Source organism: Furipterus horrens, unplaced genomic scaffold (genome assembly GCF_987537825.1).
Source record: "Furipterus horrens unplaced genomic scaffold, mFurHor1.1.pri manual_scaffold_3, whole genome shotgun sequence".
NCBI lineage: Eukaryota > Metazoa > Chordata > Mammalia > Chiroptera > Furipteridae > Furipterus > Furipterus horrens.
This window is the reverse complement of record NW_028327173.1, coordinates 72,712,929-72,729,804: the sequence shown is the minus strand read 5'-3', so window position 1 is coordinate 72,729,804 and position 16,876 is coordinate 72,712,929.

The following is a 16,876-nucleotide window of genomic DNA, read 5'->3' as shown; positions in this document are numbered from 1 at the left end:
AATGAAATGGTCCTGACAGGTCTCTGCCTGTCTGCCATGAAGACACAGCTGGGGCTGCTAAGTGATGCCTAGGCAGTCCACGATGGGCAAGCAGGTGGTCTGGGTCACTCCACCTCAGACCTGTTATGGGACTTGCATCACTATGGCTGGTTAGGCAAGGACAAGTCCCCTTCTGCTCCAATGTCCCCTCACACCCTGTCTTGCTATTATGTAATGAAAAAGGGGCCGGATGAGGATTGAGGAGGTGGCCTTTGTTCCTGTGCCAGCCCTGCCACTCACTAGTCGTGTGACCTTGGTCAACTCAGCCTCTCTGAGCATCACTCAAAAAGGCCATAGCTCTGCAGATTTATAGATGACAACACCTATACAGTGAAAGGAGTTGGGCCAGAGAGTGTGCGAAGCCAGTTGCAGCTCTAACTCCTGGATCCTCTGAGCTGTGGAAGAGCTAGGTCAAGGAGATGCAGTGTGGCACCTGGAAGCTCAGGGCAGGTGGGTGCTGACACTCAGAGGTCTTTTGGAGATCACGTCCACATTCCTTTTCTCCACTCCTAGGATGTGCACAGAAAAGCAGATACCACAGTACTGCGTCTCGGTGCAGATGACAAATATTCATTTAAATCATTTAATAAATTAGTATTTGCTAAGGGCCTACTGAAAAACAATGAGCTGAGGACTGTGTTGTGAAGGGTACAAAACTGGGACACAGACCTTTGCACTGAAGAAGGTTAGGGCCCAGACTTCTGACCAAGATGGAGGCCTCAACAGAAATGCTGCATCTCCCTCCACAACTAAGAAGGAATGCAACTACCTCCAAACTAGAGACAACCAGAAGTTCCAGAAAATCAAGCTTCATGTAAGTCCAACAAAAGAAGATATAGAGAATAAATACTCTTCCAGACAGGTTGGAGGGGCGGAGCCGAGGTGAAGAAGACACAGTGTGGTGGTGGTAGCAGCTGTGGCAGGCCAGTGGAAAGCACGGTCACGTGTTTTAAAAAGTCAGGAGAGACACCTGGGGAGCACTCCCAGCACAAGACCAGACCCCACAGCTCACGGTTCCAGCACTGGGGGAAATTAAGCCTCATTACTTCTGACTGTGAAAACCAGTGGGGGTTGGGGCAGAGGAAGAAACTGCCAGTCTCTCAGTAGTAGTGTCTGTTTAAAGGGCCCCCATGGTCTTAGAGCATCTACAGGCCCACCCACTCTGGGAATGATGGCCAGGGCAACAGATAGAGAGGCACCAGTTCCATACGGAAGTGGGAGAAGTGCCTGGAAAAGGGGCAAGTGCTAAGCAAGTGGCATTGTTCCCTCTCAGACCCCTCCCCCACATACAGTGCTACAATGTGGTGAAACAGGTCACCCTGTACTGATGAATACCTAAGGCTCTGCCCCTTACAATGTAACAGGCGCAACAGCTCTACCTAAGACACAGAGGGAAACAAACACAGGAGCCTGTCAAGATGAGGAGGCAGAGAAGTATGGCCCAAAAGTGGGAACAGATCAAGGTCCTAGTGAAAGAACTAAGTGATGAGGAGACAGCCAACCTAACAGATGTAGAGTTCAAAACACTGGTGATAAAGATGCTCACAGGTTTGACAGATATGCTTAAGTATGGCAAATGCATAAGAGAAGAAGTGAAGGCTATGCTTAATGAAATAAAGAAAAATCCACTCAAAACCAATGGTAAAGGAAAGGAAACGAAGGTTCAAATCAATGATTTGGGACATAGGAAGAAAAAAACAGTGAACCAGTACAGAATGAGAAAACAGAATTGAAAAAAAAATGAGGAGAGGCTTAGGAACCTCTGAAACAACTTTAAATATACCAACATCCCAATCATAGGGGTGCCAAAGCAGAAGAAGAAGAGCAAGAAATTGAAAGCTTATGTGAAAAAATAATGAAGGAAAACTTCCAAAATTTGGTGAAGGAAATAAACATACAAGTCAAGGAAGCACAGAGAGTCCCAAACAAGCTAGCCCCAATAAGGACCACACCAAGACACGTCATAATTAAAATGCCAAAGTTTCAAGATAAAGAGAGAATCTTAAAAGCAGAGAGTTACATACCTATCAGCTGATTTCTCAAAAGAAACTTTTCAGGCAAGAAGGGACTGGCAAGAAGTATCCAATGTGATGAAAAGCAAGGACCTACAACCAAGATTACTCTATCCAACAAAGCTATCATTTAGAATAGAAAGGCAGGTGAAGTGCTTCCCAGACAAGGTAAAGCTAAAGGAGTTCATCATCACCAAGCCATTATTATATGAAATGTCAAAGGGACTTACTTAAGAAAAAGAAGATCAAAATTATGAACATTAAAATGACAGCAAACTCACAACTATCAACAACTGAATCTAAAAAATAAAAACAAAATCCAACTATGCAAACCAGAATAGGAACAGAATCTTAGGTATGGGGATCATTTGGAGGGTTATTGGCTGGGAGGGGGGAGGGGGAGAAGTGGGGAAATGGTACAGGGATTAAGAAGCATAATTGGTTGGTACAAAATAGACAGGGGGAAGTTAAGAATAATATAGGAAAGGGTGAAGTCAAAAAACTTATATGCATGACCCATGGACATGAACTAAGGGGGGATGGAATTGCTGGAGGAAGGGGGGTACTGGGCAGAGGGGAGCAAAGGAAAAAAAATTGGGACTACTATAACAACATAATCAATAAAATACACTTTGAAGAAAAAAAAAAAGAAGTTTAGGGTCCAAATGCTAGCTCTGTCCACAGCAGGCTGTGTAGGCTTACACACTACAACCTCTCTGAGTCTATTTCTTTGTCTGTGAAACAAGGAAAATCAAACCTGCTTTGCTTGTTATAAGAATTAGAGGTAAAATATGTGTAAAGCTTGTTGAATTGTTCTTAGGAATGAATTGCTATTAAGAAATACATATTATATGTTAAGCTCCCAGCACAGTGCCTAGCATCTGGTATGTATTACGTGAATGACAATTACTAAATTACTATTAATATATTCTTATCATTGTTATCAGCATAGGCTAGGACTAATAATGCTCTCCAAAGAGAAGAGACTGAGAGGCCCAGAAGGAATAGTGGGGCTCAGTGAATGGTAGGTGAGTTTTGATCAAAGAAACCTTTACCTCCCTGAAGTCTGTGTTCATCACACCTGCACGTATGTTCCAAGGAAGCTACTCATAAGTCTGTCATTCATTATCCAGAACCCTTAGACCCACCCTTCCACAGTCTTCCTAAAAGAAATACAACAGTCAGCAGATTTCTTCTCTTCCCTGAAATTAAAATCAAGTTCAGCACGCATACATTTCTTTGTGCATTCACCGTAAACCAAACTGCCTCATGAGCTGCTCCTCTACTGCTCTTTGAAAGAAGCAAACCCTGATCTCTTTGTGCCAATCCAGAGGCAGCTTTTTTATCCACTGTTCAATTTGGAGGCTTCAGAGACTCCAGCTTTAAATGGGGCTGATGCAGGCTAGGGCTACTCTACTGCGCCCAGAATGTAAGAAATCCCTTTGATCGCCAAAGAATCAGATTAACATGCTTTGGTAGGCCAGGAGACCTGCTATAAATCCTAGCCATCTTAATTCAAAGGCTTCAAAATTCTTCCATCTTAAATCTATTCCATTAATTAATCCCACAGTTTTTGCTTTTTTTCTGTGCTCCTATTTTTTTCTAAAACCCTACAATATTGTGAGGGTTAATAAGTTCCTAATTGTAGAAAATGTTTTTATTTCATTGGCCTCAACCCTCCTCTCCCCTATACTTTCTCTCTCCCACAAAACTTTATTTTCTCAAATGTCTGTTCTTTCCATTGAGATAATCATTGTAATAACTACAATGTATTGATTACTTATTATAGCTAGGAATTAGGAAAAATTTGCACTTACTTTATTTCATGTAATCCTCTCAACAGTCCTGTTTCATCATCCCCTGTTAAATTATTACTTCTATATAATAGCTGAGAATCATAGGATTCTCAGAGAGGTTAAGTAACTTTCCCAAAGTCACGCAACCAGTAGAGTAAATCTCGGACTTGAATCTAGAATGCCAACGACTATTCTCTCTCTTTTTTTTTTTTAAATAATTTACTTATTTGTTTATTTATTTATTTATAGGGAGAGGGGAAAGGAGAAAGAGAGGGAGAGAAACATCGTGTGGTTGCCTCTCACTCACACCCCCAACTGGGGACCTGACATGCAACCTAGTCATGTGCCCTGACTGGGAATCGAACCAGCGACATGGCTCGCAGGCTAATGCTCAACCCACTGAGCCACAGCAGCCAGGGCTCAACTGTTCTCTTTTTCACCACTACACTACTTTCTCCAAATTTCTAGAGACCTTCATAAATCCTCTCCATTGTTTTAGTGGTCAAGATGTCTATATTCCTGTAGAGTAAGTGGTGACTCCATTCTAGATAAATTATTGTTTCCAAGGAGGCATTTACAAACCACCTTAGAGCAGCTTCCCAGATTGGCTTTCTGATCAAGGTCTACTTGAAAATGGAATAGTCAGCCATGTGGCCTTACAAATATTATGGAGACTACAACTTAGTGCCCTCAGGGTAACAGACCTGTGTTAGGACAACCCAGGGTATTTTCTCATTGATACCAATTTCTGCAACCTCTCTAAAAATCTTTTAAATGTTTTCTGACAATAATACAACAGCCCAGCTGTAAAAGTTTCCATGTGTTAAGAGCCCCAGACAAGGGGATCAACAAGAAATAAGACACCACAATTGGGAGCACAGTCAGGGCAGAGGTGCCACTGGAGGAGCAGATGTTTGATGGAAAGGTTCAGGGAGGGGCTTCATGGTGAGCACTTCAGAGTCAAGGGCAATACAAAGGTATTGCACCACCGGAGATCATCTCACAGCCACAGCGACACCCGGAAGAAGGCTTTCAGAAACCTCACGCGCTCTGTGCTGCTGTCCTCCCTGTCTTTGTGGCTCCACACCACTTCCTAAATTTCTGGAATATTTCCTTCCCGGGGAATAATTCCAAAGTCTTCTAATGCACCAGGTCTATAGCATGTGTGCAATTTAGTAAGAAAACTTGGGGTAGATGGTGATCATGAACAAGATCCAGTGTATCTGTTATTTCAGCCTGAGAGCCAAAGAGATGAAAGGGACATGTCCACAGCAGAAATGAACGGTGGATTACTTGGGTTAGATTAGATAAATATGGCTCTAATGCCATGGCAGTCTATGTAAGCAAACCAAAATCTAAGCTTATAAATGCCTCAAGGTTACAAAATCAAAACTTTGAGGACAGCCAAGCACAAACAGTCAACTACACATTAAGCTCTAGCCAATCAGATAATTTTTTTCTTTATCGCTGTCATTCCTCTACATAAATTTTCCTCCCCCTTCCCCACCTCCTGTCCTCACAGCAATCCTAACCATTTCCAGTTTGGTGTTGCCCCATTCCAATTAATTTCTGCTCAAATAAACTCTTTAAAAATATATTTTTTACTATGCTTCAGTTTGTCTTTTAACACTTAACACTCTGAGGTCCCCAAAGCTAACATCTTCAGATGCAAAGAGACAATTCTCTAGAGGTTATCAACTAAGGGGTGGGTGGAACGAGTTGGGGGTGGGGGAGACAGTGCATCTTAGAGGGCATTTAAAAATACGATGGTGTTACAGTTGTCACAGTGGCTAAGGGGTGTTGCCAAGTATTTAACAAAGGGGCCAGGAATTCTAAACATTCTGCAGAGCATCCCATCTCAAATGTCAACAGCCACCACCCCGCATGGGTTCTTCCCTCAAACTGGTGCTCAAGTCTGGATCTGCATGGCCAATCTAAGCTTTATCTTCATAAGACTTTATCGAAAAAGGACTGATGTCATTATCAGCATCATCCTAAGCAAATGTAGACGGAGAACCCATGACCTGGAAGGCAGGGACTACCTAGTGAAAAATAGTGAAATGCTTTGAAAATCAAGTAAACTAATAACACAACTCTCAGTCTATCACAATTATATAGGATATTTGCATTTAACTTAGGAATGTCACATGTCTCTTTTTTCCCTCTCATTCTAGATAAACAAGGGTTTGCTCCTCGAAGCCAGGAAAAACAAAATCATTTCATACAAATTTCTACTTGCACTCAGAGCACAATCTTCTCATCTGATGTACTTTCAAGACTGCAGGCTTCTCAAAATAATCCAAAGACCGTAGATTTACACAAAAAGTTGACAAGGCTCTGCTCTAAACTAGTATTTCAGTCTTATCTTTTGGGTAGGCATTTTGTTTTATTTTGATTCCAAATTTAGCCTGTACAAAATTATACATGAAAAGTATTTAATTCTCAGACATTCTGAAATTTTTTACAAAATGAAAGCTATAATACGGTCAAACTTGCTGAAGGTATTTTCCTCCAAATACTCACATTTTATTCAGCTACCAAAAAATCAATGTGTTATGAAAGAAGAATAGATTTTATGACTTTAGCAAGAGTCTGCATTTTCTGAAAATCAATGAATATATGTATATCTGAAGACACACCTACTCTGTGCTCAAAAGTAAACTGTTATGCATGCGTTTTCCCTTGGATGACGCTGGTGCTAACTAGTCTTCCACTACGTGGCTCAGTGCTAATCCTTGGCACTCCTCTTTTTGCATAGGCTCTGAAACTTCACCTTGTACATCATGTGTGGCCCCTAAAGCTGCGTTTTTATTTCTCATTTTTATTTTACCAAATACCTAGTGCCAATTTAGTATTGTCTAGTGTGTATTTCACATGGAAGCTATGTTTCTCTTCTAACAGACAATGTCCCCAAAGATCACTTCTGCCTCCTAATTCCCCAGTTGCCAATTTCTCTGGCTCTCTTATACCCTTTAAATGAGAGCAATATTGAAGAGAAGGAAGGAAAGAGAGTGGATGGATTTAAGTGCAAATTTTAGTATATAGTGCCTTGCGCTGTTAGTTTTAGCACCACTATTAATTTCCTAACCCCATAACAAAATATGAAACATTTCTGGTCAGTAAGGTTGACAATGATGAACATGACTTCAATCAAATTTCCTTTGATGGTGGGAACAATAACTTGAATAATACAAAACAAAGTGATAGAAATTCAATTTAAACTCTATTAAGCAAAAACAAATTTATCTGCATAGTGAACCGCAAAGTCCATGCTGCCTGGGCTTTGAGCACCGCTGGGCCTGGTTCCCATACACTGCCCTCAGGGACCTGTTCCCTCCCTCTTCCTCAACTCTACTTTCCTCTGTATGAGATTCATTCTAAGACAGGCTCTCCCCGATTGAGTAAAGATAACCACCAGCTCTTCCTACAGCTCAGCAACACCACCAGAAAGAAAGAATCATTTTCCCCTGGTTCCTTCAGTTCAGGAGTTGACTCCCATTTGCTCTGATTGCCTCAGCTTAGTCATGTGCCCATCCCCAAACCAATCACAGCAACTGGCCAGGTTTGATTGGCTTCCTAGAGCCAGTGGCAGGGTTAGTCCCAGATAAACCACAAAGACTGAGGTGGAAGAAGAGTGATCCCCTAAGGAAGTCATTGTGCTGATCCCAGAAAGAAAAAAAAAGGATACTGTGGTAGCCAAAATAACAGGTGTTGCCCAGCTGGTGTTGTTCAATGGATTAAGTGCCAGCCTGCGAACCAAAAGGTCGCCCACTCGATTCCCACTCAGGGCACATGCCTGGGCTGTGGGTCAGGTCCCCAGTTGGGGGTGCTCAAGAAGCAACTACACATTGATGTTTCTCTCCCTCTCTTTCTCCCTCCCTTCCCCTCTCTCTAAAAATAATAAAATCTTTTTTTAAAGAAACGGTGTTCACTATAATTGCTAACAATGATACCTACCCTACAAGGTTGTGATAAGAGTTAAATCATATGGATTCAAGACCTTTATAAATCATAAAGCAATTATACCCAAAAGATGTTCATATTATTGAACAGATAATTCTGCTTATCCACACACACACACACACACACACACACACACACAACCACTAATAGATTGCATTGACACAACCACCAAAAGCAACAGTCATTGTGCAGCTGGATGGTCAACAGAGACTACAATGGCAGAGGAGGGCATTCTGGGTTTTTGTGGAGAGGCTGATGGGTGGGAAGGATCTTGGCTCTGAAGTCATGCAGATGTAGATCCTGGTCTTGGCTACATCTTCTATGGGCCATGTGAACTTACTCATGGCACTTAGCCTTTCTGAGCCCTACTGTCTTCATTTGTGAAGTGAGGTTAATCACACTTCTTAATACCCCATTTTTGTGAGAGTGAAAATGTATGCAAAGCACCCATGGTGCCTGGCACAGCACAGGTAGTCAACAGGTATTAGAATGTTTACCCCTTTCCTCTCCCCTGCCTCCAGGACTCATGTTGCTTTATTGCTATTTAAGTTTCAATAACCTAAGCCATCTAAATATTGAAATGTGGAACCTGGAATATACATTTTTTTATAGAGACATAGAAAGTAAGTCATCTTTTTGGCGTTGCTATTTAGACATTTTCTAAATATCCTAACTGGTGAGGGAAGGAGATCTGGGTACAGAACTGGGGACTTTGCCCTAAATATCTATTAATCTGGGCCTTGAGTTTTGGTTTCAGTGTTATCACCCTCATAACATACCAACTCAAACAACACACAGACCAGGGAGCAGCCTTAATGTTATCAAATTATCTTCCCAAGGTGCAAAACTGGCATATTTTAAGGCACCCCCTGAGTCAGCAGCGGAAGTGAAAAGTGAGTAGGGAGACCGTCATTGATAAGGATGGAATGACTAAATAAACAAGCCTTCCTGGGGATAGTTTCAGTGGATGTTTTCTGAAAAATTGTTGGGAAGAGGGGAAAGAGGCATCAGGACAATAAAAGGAAGCTTTCTTCCTGAAGGAACTCAGGAGGTGCTCCAAAAACTCCCACGCACCCCTCTCTGCTAACCCCTTCCTTCTGCCCTTAAATTCCTTTTGCTCCAAAATCATCCTCTTGGGGGAAATATTTAGTCACTTCACTTCTTACCACTGCACTCCTTTTTTTCCTTCCCCAAACCACCGTTTAAAAAGCCAGGACTCAGGAAAAGATCCTCTCCCCTCTCTGCCTCCCCACAGTGACAGAACTACAAGGACACACCTTAGGAGTGCACATGATTCTCCCAGGCACCTCCCGGAAACATTCTGACCCATCCTATTTATAAAAGCGGTCCCAAAAGGACTTTCATGCTGCATTCAGTATAAACTGTTTTCATGCTGCTTGCACCACCAACTGCCTGGAGTTTCCATAACAGCACAAGTGACCCATCTTTCTTCTCTCCTTGCCTCACGCTGGCCCCCACCTCACTCTGGGCCTCCAGAGCATCATATGCTAACATGGACAGCTTCCTGAGCCTGCAGAGGAAGTGGCATCAAACTGCAGCTTTTATTCGTCACCGTGTCCTGACAGTTTCCCAGTATCTAAATCAATTCAGCTGATTTTTATTAAGAAATTAGAGGGAGGGCTTGTGCCTTACCCTGCTGAGACACTGATTTCCTGTTCAGAAACTCAGAGTAGGTCAACCAGCTGGACACTACATCTTTTTTTTATAATAAGTTTTTTAAAATATTTTATTTATTTTTAGAGAGAGGGGAAGAGAGGGAGAAAGAGAGGGAGCGAAATATCAACGTGTGGTTGCCTCCTGTGCGTGCCCAAATGAGGACCTGGCCAGCAACCCAGGCGTGTGCCCTGACTAGGAATCGAACCGACAACCCTTTGGTTCACAGGCCAGTGCTCAACCCACTGAGCCACATCAGCCAGGCAGGACACTACATCTTTATGACGTTTTATGCAGCCATACCCCAGTGTCCACCAAATCTATTCTGACTGAGGAAATCTGCAGGCATTGATTTGGGCTCCTTTTCTTGGTCTTAGTGAGGGGCCTAGGAAGGGAGCCAGTGTAGGGTCTTGACAAGAGGCTCCTCAGTCAGACTTAGGCCCAGGTGGGCCAAGAAGACTCACAGTCGCAGATAGGACACTTTCCACTTCTGCAGTGGAATTCCTGATCTCTTCTTTTGTCTGGATGCCATCACTCACATAGAGAGCACATGTCCCAAAGTTCACAGTGCTGGTCCCTTCCAGAACTCACTGGTGGGTACCACCTGGATCCCGCATTCTGCCTGTCTTTGTTTCCTTTGCCAACTAGACCAGGAGCTCCTGGAAGGCAGGGGCCCGGTCTGGGTTCCTGTTCTTCCCCAGCTCTTAGCACCTGGCTTGGATCAAGGTTTAAGGACTGATTGTTCTGAAAGGCTGACGGCCAATTCTGAGTGAATCTTTAACTTTCAAGGAGCCCTTGGCCAAATTCATGCCCAAAGTGGCCAGAATTGTACCAACCTACAGATATAGACATGGACTCACTCCTTCTCTGTAGCTGGAGCCCTCACCTAGCCCTCTGCCCTTCCCAATAAGCAATATTGCTGGGGCAGAAGGGGCAAGAGAGAGGGGCCCTCCAGGCTTGAGGAGGAGACAGGGGAAAGAGGAAGGGAGGGATTAGGAAAGAGATCCAAAAAGAGGAAGAGGAGAGAGGCAGGCAGGTCAGGCAGGTCAGTGGAGGAAGACTAGAACAGGTGAGAAAGAGACATGGAGAAAAAGGGAGGGAGACAATGAACAGAGGAAAGGCAGGAGGAGCCAACAGAGGGTAGCAGAATGCTCAGCTGGGATGAGTGCGGGGCAGGGGCGCAGGGGCCAGCGCAGTTGTCATGCCATAATTTGTCCTAATTATTAAGTGCCTACTGTGTGCCAGGTTTTGTTCTAGACCTCTGAGGAGAAAGTGGTCAAGAAGACAAGCTCTCTCCTTAAGAAGTTTATATTCTCATGAAGGACTGATGACAAATTAATATATTATAAAAGCTGTTAGAGAAAAATACAGCCGACGATGGTCTCCTGTCAAGTAGAAGCAAGTTTCACTCAGAAGGTTCTGGCTCCTAGTTCAGTGCTGTTGTGCTAATGTGAAAGCAAAACATGCCAGGGAATTAAGGCAATGTTTTTATTCAGGTTATTAAAATAAAGAGAATGTTCATTAAATAAGCATGTCTCAAAGAAAAGGAAGGGGCCGTTGGGCTTAAATAGGTAGTGAACCAGGGAGTCATCCTCGAGTCTTACAGAAGCCTTGAAGAAGGATAGAGATGGGACTTACTGTGAAATATTTGAGGGTCTTTTGAGATTTAGCCTTGGACCACAGGAGAATGGGGGATTTGGGAAAACAAAATTGTAGGGGATTTCCTAAGCATTGCCATTTCCAGGGCACTGGACTCAGGTAAAGTTCAACTTTGTCACTAAAATTGTGTCACCTCAATTATTCTAAAAACTAAGTGTGATTTCTTCCCTGTGCTTATTTCCTGCATCTCAACTTTGGGGTTCCTTCAAGCGGCACACAGCACCTGATTCCCACCTGCTCCCAATGAGCTGAAGTGGGAAAGCACATATGAGAGGGTCTTCTGGGCAGGCCCACCCATCACCTTTGCACACCTTTCAGTGTCCAGAACTCAGTCAAATGGCCACACTTACCTGCAAGGGAGGCTGGGAATTATAATCCAACCATGTGCCCAGGAAGAAGGAGAAAATGGATGTTGGTGGTCACAGCTAGTGGGCTCTATCTCATGTGTTTTTTATTCTGTTCCCTCTCTCTTTAGAAACGTCCCTCTCCCTCCTTCCTGGCCCTTCCCTGATTAGACAGCTTCTGTGCACCCTTCTGAAGTCATTTGGTTGTACCTTCCTTTAGGACTTTTTCTTGACCACCAGTGTGGGTTAGATGCCCACTGAATGCCTCTGTAACACTCGAAGATCTGTTATAATACTACTCACACTGTTCTACAATTGTTTATTTTCTCATCAGTCCCCCACACTAGACCTTGAGGTCCTTGACATTAGGGACTGTGCTTTTTGTCTCTCCATCCTTCATGCCTAGCACCACTGGGTACTGGGTAGGTAATCAATAATGCCTGTCGAATAAATGAATGAACTCTGGCTCGCTTCTAAATTGCCAGGTCCTCAGAGTGATCGTTTCAACAACAACAAAACAGAGTCCCCCAGTAACCTTCCTATGAGGTTTTATTTGAAACCTGAGACCCCCAAGAAGACACTGAGCAACGAGGGCTCAGATGCCTTATTGTGAGTTCTGCCCACTAACCACCTCTGATTAGCCCTTAGTAAACAGGGCTGTGGCCTCAGCTTCCTGGCAGGTGAGAATGAAGGTAACAGGCGCCCATTGTGTGAATTGGGCTGAGTCTGCAGCCAACTTGGAAAGAGAGTAATGGGCTGGAATGGACCCTGTTTGCTTAGGATCTGGGTAAGTCAAGCAAACAATTGCACAGTGACACACTTGGGTACAGCTTCTATGATCCCCATGTTGCTCCAAGCCAGTTTGAGTCAGCACCAAAGACAGTTAAACCTTGTTAACACAGGAGAGAAAGACTGAGTCATTTCCATAATGACTGGCTCGATGCAGAAGTCATTGCCAAGCCTCGCAAACAGAAAATGGCACTGCTTTTTACGTTGAGTGATTGGCTGGAGTCCCGCCTTTACAACTTCTGAAGAAATTATATGGCTCACACATCCAAGAACAAATAAAATGGAGAGATTACCTCAGGTGCATAGGTAACCAGATGGCATTGTGACAGGGACCTATGGCCTGAGGGGGACAGAGAAGATACCAGTGCTGGGAAGTGAGAAGGACCTGGGAGAAGTTAGGTATCTACAGCTCTTGGGTCTGCCTGGTATCCCGACACCTCCAACATCCGTGTTTGAGATTCATTAGAGCCGAGTGGGTAATTAAAAGGAAAAGAATATAAACAAATTGTTTAACCATAGATTGACTTGAGTTCTATCATATATGTGGTAAAATTAATGAAATGAAAATGAATCATGCCTTTTGAATCATATCTTTATTTATGTCCTGGTGATTCTTTTCTTTGTTGACTGGTTCTTATCTGAGCCCTTAGGAGGCCATGGAGAAGTCTGAAGGCACAAGGACAGGCCTCTCACAAAACACCCAAAGGACTTTAGGGACACTGTGGCTTCAAGGACAGTAATTGCCAAAGGCATCTATCTCTTCAGCTATCCTCAGAAGAGGGGGAAACTTCTGAGTTCTCTCTCCTGTGGAGTCATAGGTATGTGCATCCATTATGCAGGAATATCAGGCTGCTCATATGATGATGATTATGATGATGATGATGATGATGATAGCTAACTTAAAACATACTAGGTGCTAAACTAGGGGATTCACATGCAGCATCTTGTTTAATCCTCACAACCACTCTATAAAATATATACTACATAAAATCATCATTTTAGAGGGGAAACATACTGGTAGGAAAGATGCTGAAAAACTCAGCTCCAAAATGATTCAGACTGAGAAAATCCACCCAGAGGCCCTGCAAAGATGTGCTGGTGAGTTTCTTTGTCAATACCGGCTGTGCCCTGGGGTGCCAGTACAGGCTCTTTCTTCAAATTTCATTTCAAACTCTATCACTTATCACCCCTCCACTGATACAACTTTAAGCAAAGCTACCATCATCTCTCATTTCAACTAAAAAATCATAGCTAAGATTAGTTAAGTTCTTGGATGCCAGGCATTGTTCCAAGCACTTCCTATGTGTTTGATGGTTTAACCCAGTGAGGCCAGAATCATGATCCAGACCTCTGCTTTGCACATCTCCAAGTGATATCATTCACACTGTGTTCACTGGGCTCCAGGAGGTGATTCCACCTAGATTTGTACAGGCTGGTAGCCCTTACTATTATCATTTCAGTTTTATAGATGAGAAAACTGAGGCATAGAGGAGTTATTTAACTTGGTCATGCTCATACTGCTCATCAGTGTAGAAAAACATGCTTCAAACTCCAGTAATCCCTAGCTTTAACCTCTCCGTCCCTTTATTAGCACCCTCATTGCCATCTCTGCTTCTGCTCTTGCCCTTTTATATTCTCCAGTAACCAGAGTGAGTCTTTAAAATAAAAAACATAAATGATATCATGACTCAAAACCCTCCAAAAGCTTCCTGTCATTCCTAGAATACAATCTGAACAAACCCCTCAGCAGGTTCCACAAGGCTCAATGTGATCTGGCACCAGAACATGCCTCTAGACTCATCTCCCCAGCTCACTCTGGTCCAACCACACAGGCCTTTTGTTTTCCTAAGGTCTTGCCAAGCTGTTCTACCACAGGACCTTTGCACATGCTGTTTCCATTGCCTCTACCATATGCTTTGCCCAGATCCTCCTATGGGTTTACTCTTACCCTTATTCAGGACTCCGCTGAAGTACCATCTGCTCCAGGGAGGCTTCCTTGATCTTTTCATATAAAATAGCCTCAGACCCTCACCTGCTGTTCTGTAACCCATAACCCTCCTTTGTCTTTCTTCAGAGCACTTAACAGTGCTTGAAATTATACCATAGATATATTCACCTGGTTTTTAGCCCTCAAATGTAAACAGGGATTTTTGTCATCCTTAACACTGAGTCCTCAGGGCCTTGAGAAGAGCCTGGTACATAGTTGAAGTTCAAGAAATATTGGTTGAGTAAATGAATAAGCAAAGTCTCTGGAGAATGGGCCTCCTCAGCTGATGCCCAGGGCACACAGTCAGTTCTCAATAGAAACTAACAAAACAGAAAGTAGAAAAAGAAGAAGGAAGAAGAAGGGAGAAGAAAAGCATTATTCAGATTCCATTTTAACTATACTTACTTAGTTTATCCTGTGTGTCAGCTTAGTAGCACATAGCATCTCATTTATCTCATATCCTACGAAGTAGATAATTCAGCAATAATGGGTAAATAAGAAAATAATGGGCAGAAACACATTTACATCAATTTCTTGGTGTACTTTTTGTCTATACTAACAGGAAAGAGCCTATTATTAAAGTAATAGACTCCAAATTGCTTATCTTTATGGAGTTCAAACAACAGGATTTTGTGTTTATTTTCTCTTATATTTTTATGATTCAGCTTCATGAATCCTCTATGCCACTTAATTTATTGTGTTTACTTTTTCTATAATTCCAAGATAAAATGTTTATTTCTACCACCCTCTGCTCCTTCAGCTTAACTTATAGAATTTCCCCCATGGTTTACATGAATTGATTCAATTCACTGGACACCTGTGCATTTCCCCCATAAATTGTTTGTTTGGTATTTATGGAGGTGGAGCCTGGGTTTCTCTAAGTTGATTAAATATTTGTCTAGCAGGTATTTTTAGTTAAATAAGCTAACATTCTCATAGCATGTTATAGCTTATGACATAGTTTAATCCTCAACCCTAGGCAGGATGTTATTACTACCATTTTGGTTAGTGGGGGAACCGAGGTATAAAGAAGTTGATAACTTGTTCTGGGCCATATAGCAAGAAAAAGAAGAGTGGAGTTTTAAATCTGATCTTTTGACTTCACAGGACAAGCAAGCAAGAGTAATGAAGGCAACCAACGCAAACACAGCTCCCTCTGGGGTGAAGACCCCTAATGCCAACACCACATGGGTACCGCACTTTACAGTGTATAAAACATCCTCGGGCTCTTGTCCAGACAAAGATACAGGGGTGCTAATGGCTAACAGGAACATTACTGCATCACAATCATTGGGCCCACTGAGAGCAGGGCAAACAGCCCACAGGCTTTTATAATAACGCAGAGTTCAGACCAACCCCGATCCCGATCTGTAAGTGGTTTTCATAATGACGATCTCATGTCAGCGTGGCAAATGGGATCTGACGCTCACTACACTATTGTTTCAGAAAACAGTGAGTCCACTAGAAATTTGGGAGACTCTTCCATCAAAAATATTTAACACAAGCACTGAGTCCCTCAAGGAATACAACTAAAATACCTGAATATGTTTTTTCTCTGAAATGTCTCGTCCCCTGATGGTCCCAGATAAGTGGGGTGTTACTGTATACATTACTCATCTTTAAAATCTAAGTTCCACCACAATGTTTTTTTAAAAATATCTGTTCAAAGTGGCCACTTTAAACAGTGAAGAAATTTACAAACTTCCTATGAGCCTATAATGTTTTATTCGATGAAAATAAAAAACAAAAAGCCTTTACCAGCGAGCCTCCAAAATTCTGAAATCATTGGCAATAAATGAAATTTTGCTATGACTTTTGGTTTTCATGGGCTCAAAGCACCTGTGGGTTTTTAGACTTATTTTTTAATCCTCACCCAGGGATTCGTTTATTGATTTTAGAGAGAGAGGAAGGGGAAGAGTGAGGGAGAGAAAGAGAGAAACACTGATATGAGAGAAAACATTGACCTTTTGTCTCCTTTACGCACCCCAGTTGGAGACTGAACTGGCAACCTAGGAAGATGTCCTGATCGGGAATTTGAACCCTCAACTTTTTGGTGCACAGGACAACACTCCAACCAACCGGGCCCCTGGGCCAGGGCAAAGCACCTGTGGTTTTGATCTCTATGCACCGTATTTTCAGTGAGTGCCAAAGAATTAAACATATTTTCTGGAGTAAAAGTATTTTCTCAAATCATAGGGCTCCTCAAAGGATTACACACTATTTAAATGACAGGAGAAATCCTACTGACTAACCCACTATCAGATCCCAGAACACTACAGGTGAAAACAGCAGAGGACATGAGGGATGTGGGTGTCTGTCACTTCCTCCAGGAGAAGCCTGCTTTCCAGATGTCCTGAGCCCTGGCAGAAGAAGCTCTTGCCTCCCCTAGCCACTCACCTGCTCAGCTACTGTTCAGTGAGGCTGCCGTGCTCCTAGGCAGCCAGAGAGAGAGGCTGCATCATTACACCTCGCTAGAGCCTTCTCCCCTGTGACCTTGGCCATTGCCAGCCTATTTGGAAGAGAACAGAACAGATCTCATTCTCCACCTCAGGTTTTTTCCATGGGAATTTTTAATCACTCAACTATAAAAAGTTTCCATGTGTAAGCTGAAAA